Source organism: Akebia trifoliata, chromosome 3 (genome assembly GCF_017979445.1).
Source record: "Akebia trifoliata isolate Shusen 1 chromosome 3, ASM1797944v1, whole genome shotgun sequence".
Classification (NCBI taxonomy): domain Eukaryota; kingdom Viridiplantae; phylum Streptophyta; class Magnoliopsida; order Ranunculales; family Lardizabalaceae; genus Akebia; species Akebia trifoliata.
The window spans coordinates 31,593,134-31,605,354 of NC_141377.1; positions in this window are offsets into that span (position 1 = coordinate 31,593,134).

Below are 12,221 nucleotides of genomic sequence, written 5' to 3' on the forward strand. Positions count from 1 at the left end.
AATGAAGCACATAACTAATCTTTTCCATAAATCAAGTATTCCACTAGCTTTAAAGTTAGGGAGCTTCGAAATTGATAGAGTATGTGATCCCCGATGTTAAAAACACTCTCAGAAACAACAGTAGAAATATGAATGGATAATAAATCTTATGCCACCTTATAAAGTATGGGATATTTAGAAGAATTCATTTTCCATCAATTCAAAATTTCAAAGATCAAAATTTTTTTTCCACTAATATTTATCCACTTCTGATTTGCATTCCACACTTTCTTCTTTTTTTTATTTGTGTTAGAAACTTGGATTGGAGATACTTCATTTACACACTAACCTTATTAATTGGTCAATCAAAATCAATCTATTTTGAATTCTGAGTAAAATCAGATAAAGAAACAACTAAAGTTGAATCATAAAGTTAATATTATTAAAAAAATTGATTCATTGTTTCTCTTACCTTCTTAGCCAAGCCATCAACCTTCGTGGGTGTATAAAAGTTTGAGTAATAAAATTTGACATACCTCAACTTATAACAAGAATCTAACACCGTCGCAACCAATAGCATCAAATTTACTTTATCAATGTTCCTCCAATATTTATTAAAATTTTCCTTCATCTTTATTGACATGGAACTCAAGCAACGATCAATACTTTTAAACCAATCAAAAATAATGCTTTCAATTGCACAAACTTCATAAAAATACGTATTAACAGTTACATACAACAAACTTGACATGTTTTTAGAAGCTTCATAAAAAATTTATAAAAACGTAATTATTACCCAAGTATAATTTCAATCTTCTTTGGTGGGAAGTCCATTTTTTAAGTCTGATTCTTGTTTTTCCAATCATTTAAATTCTTTTTGAAACTTTACTACAGTATCCAACATAAGGTATATTGAATTATACCTAGTTGAAATATCAAGAACCAAAGAACTCCTACATATGATTCTTTCTTAGTTAACACACTTCTTGAATTATTAAGCTCTTGTCGAACAATTTCTAATGTATTTTACAACACCACAAATTTTAACAATTGAATTATGCACATCATTCATCTTATCCTTTATAATCAAATTCAATATATGCGCACAACAACTCATATGCAAGAACTTGCCGTCTAAAATGCAACCATATTTTTTATTTAATTTTCTCTTCATGTATCTCACAACAACATCGTTGGAACTTGTATTATCAATCATAATAGTGCAGAAATTATTTATACCCCATTTAAACAAATATAAATCGATCATTTTACTAATTTTTTCTCTTTTATGACTTGTAGCTACACAAAAATTAATTATCCTTTTATGTAATTTTCAATCTTTATTTATAGCAATAAGACACATTTATGAGATATTTTGTAAAGAAGTCTATAAATCTGTTGTGAGAGAAACTTTATGCACAGAACTATTCAACAAGTTCTTCAACTTCTCTCAACTGCATACAATTATAAACAATATCTTGCCACCGTAATACAAGATACTAACTCAAATTTAGGTTGCAACACACTTAAAAAGAATCAAAATCTTTTACGCTCAACAATCTTAAAAGTAACTCATCAATAATAATCATTCTAGTTAAGGCATCTCTACACAACTTTTGATCAAATTTTCAAACGGTAAGACTACTATCTTCTTCTTGTCTTATATTTTGAAATGATAAAAGTTTTTACCTTTTATAATCTTTGTATTAATACTTATAACATTTACTCAAATATTTTCTTAATGTGGTAGTCTCGTTAGCACTTGAATACTCATAATTTGTACCACAACATTTACATTTAACCCTTTCTACTTTTCCTCTTTTATCAATTTTTATTTTGATAAAATGATTCTAAACATCAGATTTTGATCTATGAGACTTCTTTTGAGTAGGAATTACCCCTATTTTTGAGGTTGCAGTGTCATTGCCAATTGTAGAATTATGAACAACAACTGGTTCAATATTAAAAGTTGGAACGTTCGTGTCTCCGATACTTGACATCTAACAAAAATAACAAACTCTTAGTCTGATCTTATATCAATCTACCAATGCATACAAAATTACTGAAATTTATTTTAAAAAATAAAAATTCCATAGATATTTCAAGTAGGGTAGTGATCGATAGAAAAATTCTTATAATTTAAAGATTCGTAATTAATGAAAAGAGAAATAAAAAAAAATTAGAATCATATTAAAATATGAGTGTGACACAAAATACTTATAAAATTCAATAAAAATGAAGTTGAAATTCATTAGGAGAAAATCGTTATTTTTTAAAATTTATTGTTAAAAAACATATAAAAATTAGTACAATGAGATTACCGCACAACATCAAAAATGAGAAATGAGTGGTTACATTGATTTGAATGAATATAAGCATAATTGTAACACGCCAGATTTTCAACTCATATCTCGAGAAAATCAAATGGTGAGATTTGGAAGAAAATATCGAAAGAGAGACTTAGAGTAAAATACTCGGATTTTGTTATGATTTATTTCGAGGAAAATCAACTTCGCCATTAGATTCAAAAGGATCGAAATATATACATTAGCCTGTAAGCAAGTCCGAATTCGAATTCGGATAGAAAAGTTATAGAATCCTCGAATTTCGTGTTAAGTGGGACCCAAAATAGTGGAATTTCGTTAGAGCGAGAATCAAAAAGATTTGATGATACCATTAGATCCGTAGTGAAAAATTATTCGAAATAGTATATTCGTTTGTCGTTTTCCGAGTCCGAATAGTTAAGTTACGATCGAAACTAGAAATGATGGGGAAATTACAAGTATACCCTCAGCTTTATTATAAAAGAAATCTTATTTCTTTTATTTCATTTCATTTCTCTTCTTCTCCAAGGAAACCAAACGGCAGCCACTTCTCAACCCAAGGGTTTCAACCCATTCCCTTCAAGTTCTAGCCCGAACGAAGCCGAGTTGAACCTCGACGAAAAAGACAAAGTTGTCGGCCACGTCGAGAGCTACAACTTCACCATCTTTACTTATCCATTCTTGTTCATTTTCTCCATCCTCCATCAAAACCAGCCGGGTAGCTCGAGTAAACCTCCACATCTTCCGTCCGAGGGCTTCATCGAGTTAGGAGCTAGGTCTATGCTTCATTTTAGAGGAGAAGGAAAACGTCATTGTCGGATACCTTGCAAACCCTCGCTCGTTTCGCATCCAAGTCAGCCCAACCTCGACTCTTGAGACATCCAACCCTGATTTGTAGTGTTAGCTTGTACTCTTGGCGTTCACAACCAAGTAAGGGACTTCCAATTCTTATTGGTAGCTTTAGATTTCTGAAACTTGCATTTAGGGATTTTGTTAAAAATGTGTTGCTTGTTTTAAATCATAGAGATTTTGTTTGAATGGAAATTCATGCTAGAAATAAAGATTTGAGGTGTTTAATCTATGTTTTAAATGTTGAATTCGTGGGTGGATTGAGGGATTTGAGGAATGGAACAAAGATCCAAAGAAGGGATCGAAAAACCCAAAAAAAATCGCGAGTGAGGTTCAGGCTGTCGGCGGGAAGGGTCGGTGCCACCGGCACCTGCCGAAGGCATTCTGTCGGTTCCACCGACAGAATGAAGCTTCTGCCACCGAAAATTTTCTTCTGTCGGCAGGAACCATCGGTTCCACCGACAAAACAAGGTTCTGCTGCCGACAGCACTGTTCTGAGTCAAAAACAGACTCTGACTCTTGGCTTGACTTCCTCACACCTTATACACTATTTCTCACCCTTTATTTCATTAAAAACATTTAAGTAAATGTCCTCTTTAATTTTTACTTTCCATTTACTTTAATTTCTTTAATGAAATTAAGGTTTTACCCCCTATTTCGGAACAATGGGAATGGTTTTAAGATCCAAATCTCAAAGGATCAAAATCCAAATTTTGGTTTTAAGAACAAAACGTATTTTTCGACGTTTTCGACAAGTTTTCAAAGTGTAATAACTTTCGCGTAACTTTGAATTAGATTTCAAAAACTATATGGTGTCGAATCTCATGATCAAGACTTTCATTTCGAAAAACCCGTTTTTAATTTCGAGAACTTTGAAAATTTGAGTTTCTGACACTTAGCCAAATTTTCACCAGCTTTCTCTATTTTTAACAGCTTTGGTCCCGAGCATCGCTGGGACCTTGTTTTTTAATAAACTTCGGTGGTTTTCAATGGAAAGACCAAAAGAATGACTTTGGAAGATTGAAAATGAATGGTTGATTTGAAAAGATGAAAAATGAGAATGTTGAGAGAATGGGAAAAGGGAATGAACGGTAAAATGTCAGAATCACACCCGAGGGGTGATGTCTGCATTTTACATTGTATGTTGTGTGTAGGTTGGTGAAAGGATATCCAGGTTATTAATGAAAGGGTTGCATGTTTATTTCCGATTATGTTAGCGCTTGCGCTGAGTACTGTTATTTATTTTAGGCCGATTGGCCACAGTTGCATGGTAGGAACTGGATATCCGTTCTCAACCCTGTTCTGTTAATTTCTCTTTTGTTTTAAATGAAAAATCATATATGTACGTAGCTATTTTGTGAGCTGTTAAAGGGTTTGTGAATGCCTGAAGGGATAGTGTGTCACATCATCCGAAGGGGTACACTATCCTGGGATGTACGGTAGGGACCACCAAACTCATACGTGGTATGGGACGCGTATGAGAGTGGAGTCACAACTGGAATCCGGGTCCATTCCTTTCTTATCTTTACCAGTGAACGTGTATTGTAAAGGTGGTCGTATACGAGTGGAGTGTCATTTGGGAATCACATGCACGCCTGATAGGCATAGACGAAGATGATTAGTCAGTGATCACTAACAATCTAGTAGTAGTCGAACGTTCTGACACATCGAAAAGAGACCCATTGCTTACGGTCACGTTAAACGGCCAGCCTGAGCCGGATAAATGGTTCCGCAAGCGTGGTAGACACGACCAGCCACAAAATCAGGAACTACGATGTTATTGGGGAATATCATGTCCCGACTGGGAGCGATCCAGTCGTGAATCCCAACTCTTTAATTCCAATACTCCACCATTTGTATTATGTATCTGTTGTTATATTTCGAATTACAAACTGAGAAGCATGTCTATTATTTTAATGTTGTCAACATTATTTGCATAAAATGGAAAATGTATAATGAGTATGGATGATTGATGTTATGTGTAATTTTTAAACTGTTTAGTTGCTCATCCCTGACTATATGTACCAGTTGATCGTATTTTATCTTGTAAAACCTTGCATGTATTAAAATGTTCAGTATGCTTTATTCGATCATGCTTAGGAAGGGTTATTAGTAGGAATTGGCTGTGGACTTACTGGGTAACCATTGTTACTCACCCTTTCCTTCCTAATTTTTTAGTTTCAGCACTTGCAGCTACCGAGGCAGGCGTAGAGTCAGTAATTGAAGAGTATCTGGTCGATTAGATCGATGATCAGATTTTATTGCCTGGTGAGCACTAGGGCTACATTCCTTAGTGTTGTCAGTTTCCGCCAGGATGTATGTAGTTTTTGGATTGAGAGTTTAGGCCTATGTTAGAGTGAGAGTGTTTTGGTAAGCCTGTATATGATTAAATCTTCCGCACTCTGATATACTTACATGTTAGATGTAATTAGTCTTCCGCTGTTATTTTCCTGTATCTACATTTTTATATACAGGTTTTGTTATAAATTGGTTTATCAGGTTTGAGTTCCGTGAAATGCTAACATAAATAGAGGAGACCATGCCGAAATTTCGAGGTGCCACCTAGTACCTTGGGATTTGGCCTTGGGATTTGTGTTAGCGTTTGGCGGGGCGCCACAATAATGGTTCTTAAGATTTGATTATATCTACTTCATTGAAGTCTTGGTTTCAAGTGTCGAACATTTGGACAGTTATGAAGAATTAGGATTAACAATTCCCAAAGAAAAGTAGGCAAAAGTTACTTATATTATATTATTATTTTACTTTATTTATGTAATTACTTCATTTGGTTGTTCGTTTAATTAATAATTGGTCTTACAAAATTTGTTTATGTAATTACTTCATTTGGTTGTTCGTTTGGTATCTTATAATTGGTTTAAAAGATCAAGCACATGAAAAAATAATTTAATAACTTTATTTAGGGACTGAATAGATCTTGCATTAATTAAAGTCTTGAATCAGACTAGTTTTCTACTTTCAATTTCTTTACATTTGATTACTAAAAACATAATAAATTTTGTTATTTGTTTAATTTAGATGAATTTTAGTTTCATAAGAGAACTACGTACTCTTACTTCATAGTAGGTATTTTTTTAAATCTTTTTATTAAAGTTGATTATTTGAAGAAAGAGAAAAACAAGAAAGAAATAAAAATACACAGATTTAATGTGGTTCAGTAGTGTGCCTACATCCACAAGAGCAAGGAACTGAATTTTCACTATATGTCAAATTAGGGTTACATCATATGAATTTATAGTAAATCATAGTCGTACAATAGGTATTAGAAAATTCTAATAATACCCTTGTACCGTACCGCAAAGGTGTTGTCCTCACACTCCCAACCCATTAATTGTCCCTAACAATCCCAAAATTAAATATTGTCATTCTGCTTAGAACGCAACACTCCATTCTCTTTACTCTAGCATCTGCCTACTTTTTTTATATACGAGTTCTACTCAATATGAGCCACATACTACAACAGGTATATTTTTTGAAAAATGCAAAATAATCAAAAAAATCAATTTTGTGCCCTCGAGTGTGAAAGATTTTGATTTCAATTTAGATCAAAGATGACTTCCTTATCGAGGAAGGGGATTTATCATAATTCATACCTTTGAAAATGCTTAAAAAATATAGACTTTTTGATTAAAACCTATTTTTATAAGAAAGGGGCCTAATACCTTAGTCCAAAAAATATTTTGTGGTGTATGCATTAGTGTAGGAATTTTAAAAATATTTTTTTTGAAAAGATTTTTTTTAACCTCTACCTTTTTTAATCGAGCTAGAGGTAAATGAGGGTTTTCATCTTATTTTAAGACTAAAAGAATACAAAAATAAAAGAAAGAGAGGGGAAAAAGAAAAGGAATTATTTTTTTTCTTTTAGTCCTTACTTTATCTTTCTTGATTTGATTTTTTTTGAATTTTACTCTTGATCTTTAAAAATTGACTATTTGGTCTTATGTTCTGTTTAGAAAAACTATACGTAAAGTTGTTGATGTTGAATTAAGTTGTCAAAGTTAAGAAAAAGTTGTTGCAGAATTGAGTATATTGTTTATTAACATGTTGTCTAATTGTATTATCAAGATGTTAAACTATTTGGTAACCTGTTGTCTAAAATTTGTTGGATGAAATTAAAAATAATATTAAACAAAGAGATTATTTATCTAATATAAGTAACAACATGTTAACAATAAGTATAAATATAAGATTTAATATTAAAAATTAAAAAATAAGATTTAATTTTATTTTTTCTGTACATCGAAGCAACGCTCAATAATATTTCTATACGAAGAGTGATAATAATTAAACCACTCATCATTTGTTCTTGGCACATTTTTTTATGAAAATCATATATGCGATACCGTATATTACGATATGATATAAGATATCTTCGCATATTTTGGTAACATGCATAAATTATGTAATATTTTTCTAAGGCAATTTAAACAAAATTCAATAAATTTAAATTACCTTAATGAGTATAAAAAATATCAAAAATAAAATAATGATTTATTACCAACAGAAAGATGCAGAAAATTTAAATTTGGATTGCTCAACGCAGATTGAAAAACTCGTTAATCGTATGCCGAACCTCCTATCCAACTAAAAAAATAGTGAACTATATGTCAAATAAACAAATAGCCAAGATATTCTGTGTACATTTAATATTTCTTCCTGATCAAAATGGTATTTATTTATCAAATGGTATAACTATATGTATATTAGTATCGTCGATTACACCTACGTAATCCTATTTTATTTAAAAGTAAACATTAAATAATTATTATGTTATTAATTATATTAATTTAAATATTAAATAATTAATTATCTTAAATTACAAAAAATATTGTTGGTCTGCTAATATTTTTGGTAATGTGATGCTCAAATCAAGTATTTTTATTAAGTCACGGGTTAAATTATATAATACTTGCAACACGTGATGAAAATATCGATTTATCATTTCACTAGAATGTTGGAATCTATCCTAATTATTTATATTCTTTACATTGCAATTTGTTCTTTAACTCTTACTATTCTATTATCTTAAAGTAATCATCTATCTCTTATAAAATAACATAATTTATTAAAGACATACTTATCTATACAAAAATTGTCATAGCAAGGTACTGGATTGTTTGAATCAATTATTTCTCTAACATATGTATTATCAAAAAGTAGTAAAGTTCGACATGATTACTTCATACGTCGATTCCTTGTACAGTAATAATTCCATAGTAAAATAAAAAAGAATTTTTTTTTTCTTTATGCTAACATTCATCTATTACTGCATATATGCAAATGACATTAGTATAAACATATAATAATTCATAATTATCCAATCATATAAAATTTAAATGAAAAATGAAAAAGTTAAACACAAACATTTCTACCAATCATAACGTAAAAATACTAAGTAAAAAATTCATGTAAAAATTTAATAAATTAAAGTAATGTCTTCTAATAATTATGGTAATAAAAAAAAAAGAATATCAATGTTCTATTATAGCATTTAATAAATTATAATAATAAATATATCTTATCCTCAAAAGATTATCCATCACGAGATCTCATGAACCTCTTCAAACTTTATTTTTATTCATTCTAATGTAAACATGCGATCAATATCCATCAATCCAACAAAAATTTCTCTGTTAGAAGATTTTTTGAACAATTTGTCAATTAAAAACATCCATACTGGTCCACACCGATTAATGTCATGAAAAATATTTAATAGGTTGATGTATGAGATAATAAAAGTGTTTTTGTTTGCACTTTGCATCATTTTTTATTTTTTTAAATATGCCTCTATACTGTCAGTTATCACATAGAATTTTATGGACTTGAACATCACCCATTTTTGCACTCCTTTCGCATTCACACTAGTGCTAGAAGAGAGTTCAAACTCATTTAATCTCTTATGATGTCTTCTAGGTATTTCTTTAATAGATTTTTCAACTAGATCAATTGAAGCATTTATTGTTGATCATTTATTTACATCATCAATATCTGCATCTAAATCATTGAGAGAAACACGACTATCTTGCATGATTGAAGAAGTTTCATTTGAGGTCATAGAATATTTTTCCATTGCAATGATTCCAGCAAATATTTGGTCTAGTTCATCTTCGTACTCTAATGTCTTATATCGAAATTGATTAAAATATTTATTTAACTAACAAAATATATAAAACATAATCAGAAGAAAAAAAAAATTAACTAACTCATTTAGCTTTTATTATCATACGAAAATAAAAAAAGTTACGAAAACATATAACTTCTATTGTTCATTAATTGCTTCAAAAGATCCTGTATATACATCCCATTCTAATCTTAAGATTCTTTCATGCTTTTCATTTATCCTTCATGTAATCCCAACGATGCTTATATTGACCTTTGGTGTAAGATTTTTTTACTCTTTCTATAAATATAGTTGTAAAATAATTATGCCCTTTTAGGATTAGACCTCCTCATCATTTGTCATATTTTTTAACTACTTCAACATAACATTCCACTCAAATTTTATATATCGTTGAATCCTAATATACATTTATTGATGATTGACTAGACATTATCTTGATAAAAAACTACAAAAACTTAAAAAATATAAATCTAGTAAAATAAGAATAAACTTCTATTTGCACGACTCAAACCAAAGTCCTATAAAGGTTATTAGTGAAGTTATAATTTTATTAAAGAATTGCTAATGGCATCTTAACTTTTACTTATTAAACCCCAATTTAAAATATAGAAAACAAGTGAATGGTTGGGAATAAGTAAAAGTTATGGTGCCTATAATAATTATATTTTATTTTCATTCTTTGTTAGGTTGGTAAGTTATGATTTTCCTGGGAAATTAGTGTGGGTAATGGATATCATTTGATGTATTCCACATGGCATAAAATTAATATTTTTTTAAAATAACTTAATTAATTATACTAAAATATCTATATAGCCAAAAGTTCGAGGTGGAATTTCAATAACAAATTTCTTTTGTATATATTTTTGTGGATATAATTATTTGTTTTATTAAGTATCTAAATGAATAATAAAAACACTTCAAAATAATCAAATTTGAAGCTTACAAATCTAGTTTGCAGTGAGTATAAATATTTATATACATAACAAATTTTGATGAAATTCTTTTAAAGATTGTTTAAAAAGTATTTGAAATTTTTTAAACTTATTACTCCCCATTCACTTATTTTCTTTATTTTTAATTGGGTATAATAAGTAAATGTTGAGATACCATTATCAATTCTAAATTTAAGGCTTTCATAGTAAAAGTTAAAGCTTGGAGATTAAGAGAAAATATATCATTAAATAAATCAATCTGAGATTGATTTTGCCCATTGATTTTAGGGGAAATCAAATTAATTGAAAACCAATCTCATATTGAAAAATCAATCAATTAAATTGCAAAAAATCAATCTTGAATTAAAATAAATAAATAAAAACATGGAAAAATCTGATTATAGTTATTATTATTGAAGAAGAATAATAAGAAGAAGAAGAACTTACCTATAAAATCTTCAAACACACTGAGAGGATGTCGAAAAGATTTGTTACCGTATGATTTTTGCAGAGCCTCATTCACTTATTGATAGTCGAGGGGATTGACTGAAATTGCTTAATAAATCAACTATCGAAAAGAGTTTTTAACTCTAACTAAACAACCAAGCTTGGAAACTAGAAACTTGTTCAATACATTGAAGCTTTCGTACAGCTTTTCCAAAATGGTCTATTAGTCTTGATGTGCTTGTATAGTAAGGTTGTGAGAAAGTTGAAAGTGAACCTTGAGAGAGATTTTTAAGACTTCTTTTTTTCCTCTTCCCCCTTTGTGTTGAAAATAGGGGATTTTATAGGATTTTGAAGGTAACTTTTAAGGGTAAAATGATATGAAAAGATAAAAAATGGTAGAGTGGTGTGAGGTTTGTGAGAAGAGATGTGTGTAAATTGAAGGTGGTAGAAGAACATTTGTGGAAGGGTTATAAATGTGTTATTTATAATCCAAATGGGTTGGATCTTTCAACCTATTTGGATTGAGTGTTCGGTGAGTTGAATGGAGTGGATTTTGATTAGAAGAATGAGGGGGTGGAAGAGAGTGGTTGTTAATTTTTTAGGAGGGTGGAAGAGATGGTGATATGTGTCAAATAAGTGTGGGGTGTATGTGTTAAGTGAGTTGACTAGGGAGAAGGGGTGTGAGAGTGACTTGTGATGAAAAGTTTGAATAGAGTAGTGGGGGTAGGTTATGACATAAGTATGAGTGAGATGAGGGTAGGTTAGTTTTTTAGAAAATAGTGATGTGGTTGATAAATGAATTAGGGAGGTGTGTTGAGGTGATGACATGTGTCCCCTTATGATGATTTTGGGTCATTGTAGTGATTGATGGTGATTGTTGGATTTAGGTTGAGGCATAGAATAAGGGTTTTTGGTCGGACTTTGGATCTTATGGGTTAGGGTTGAGTTGAATTTTATTAGGATTGGGTTTGAGAGGTCTGATGATGATGATTTTGAGTTGGGTTGGATTTGATTAGGGTAGGATTGGATTGGGATGAGAAGTGAGATTGTGAGGGTGGAGAAGGTTCTTAACCCGTGGGCTAAGTAAGAGAGAGTCCTACACTATTTATAGGAGAGATAAGTGAATTTTTGAGGATTTAGACCCTGGGGTCCATTCTAATTTTTATGTACTTTCGGACACTTTGCATGAAGAGTCCGTCCAAATTTGGGTGTCTACAGAGTTGACTTGTCAAATGATCATTTATAGTATTAAGTAATCAAACGATTACTCTCTGTTAAGAATCAACAATCAACCTGAGTCGAAAAACACGATCAACTAATTATGATAAATTGCTAGATATATCATAAAATCAAGAACTCACAGTTAGTTCCACATTGGTTAAGTACTTGAGCATAAATATATAGATCGATACTTTCGTATTGATTATGTATCTCATCATTCTTATTAAATACATCATTAGGATTGATATTCTTATGACATGTTTATTTTATTATTAGATAAATATATTTTGTCATTGTTTTATTAAATATTAGATTGTTTCGAGTGTTATT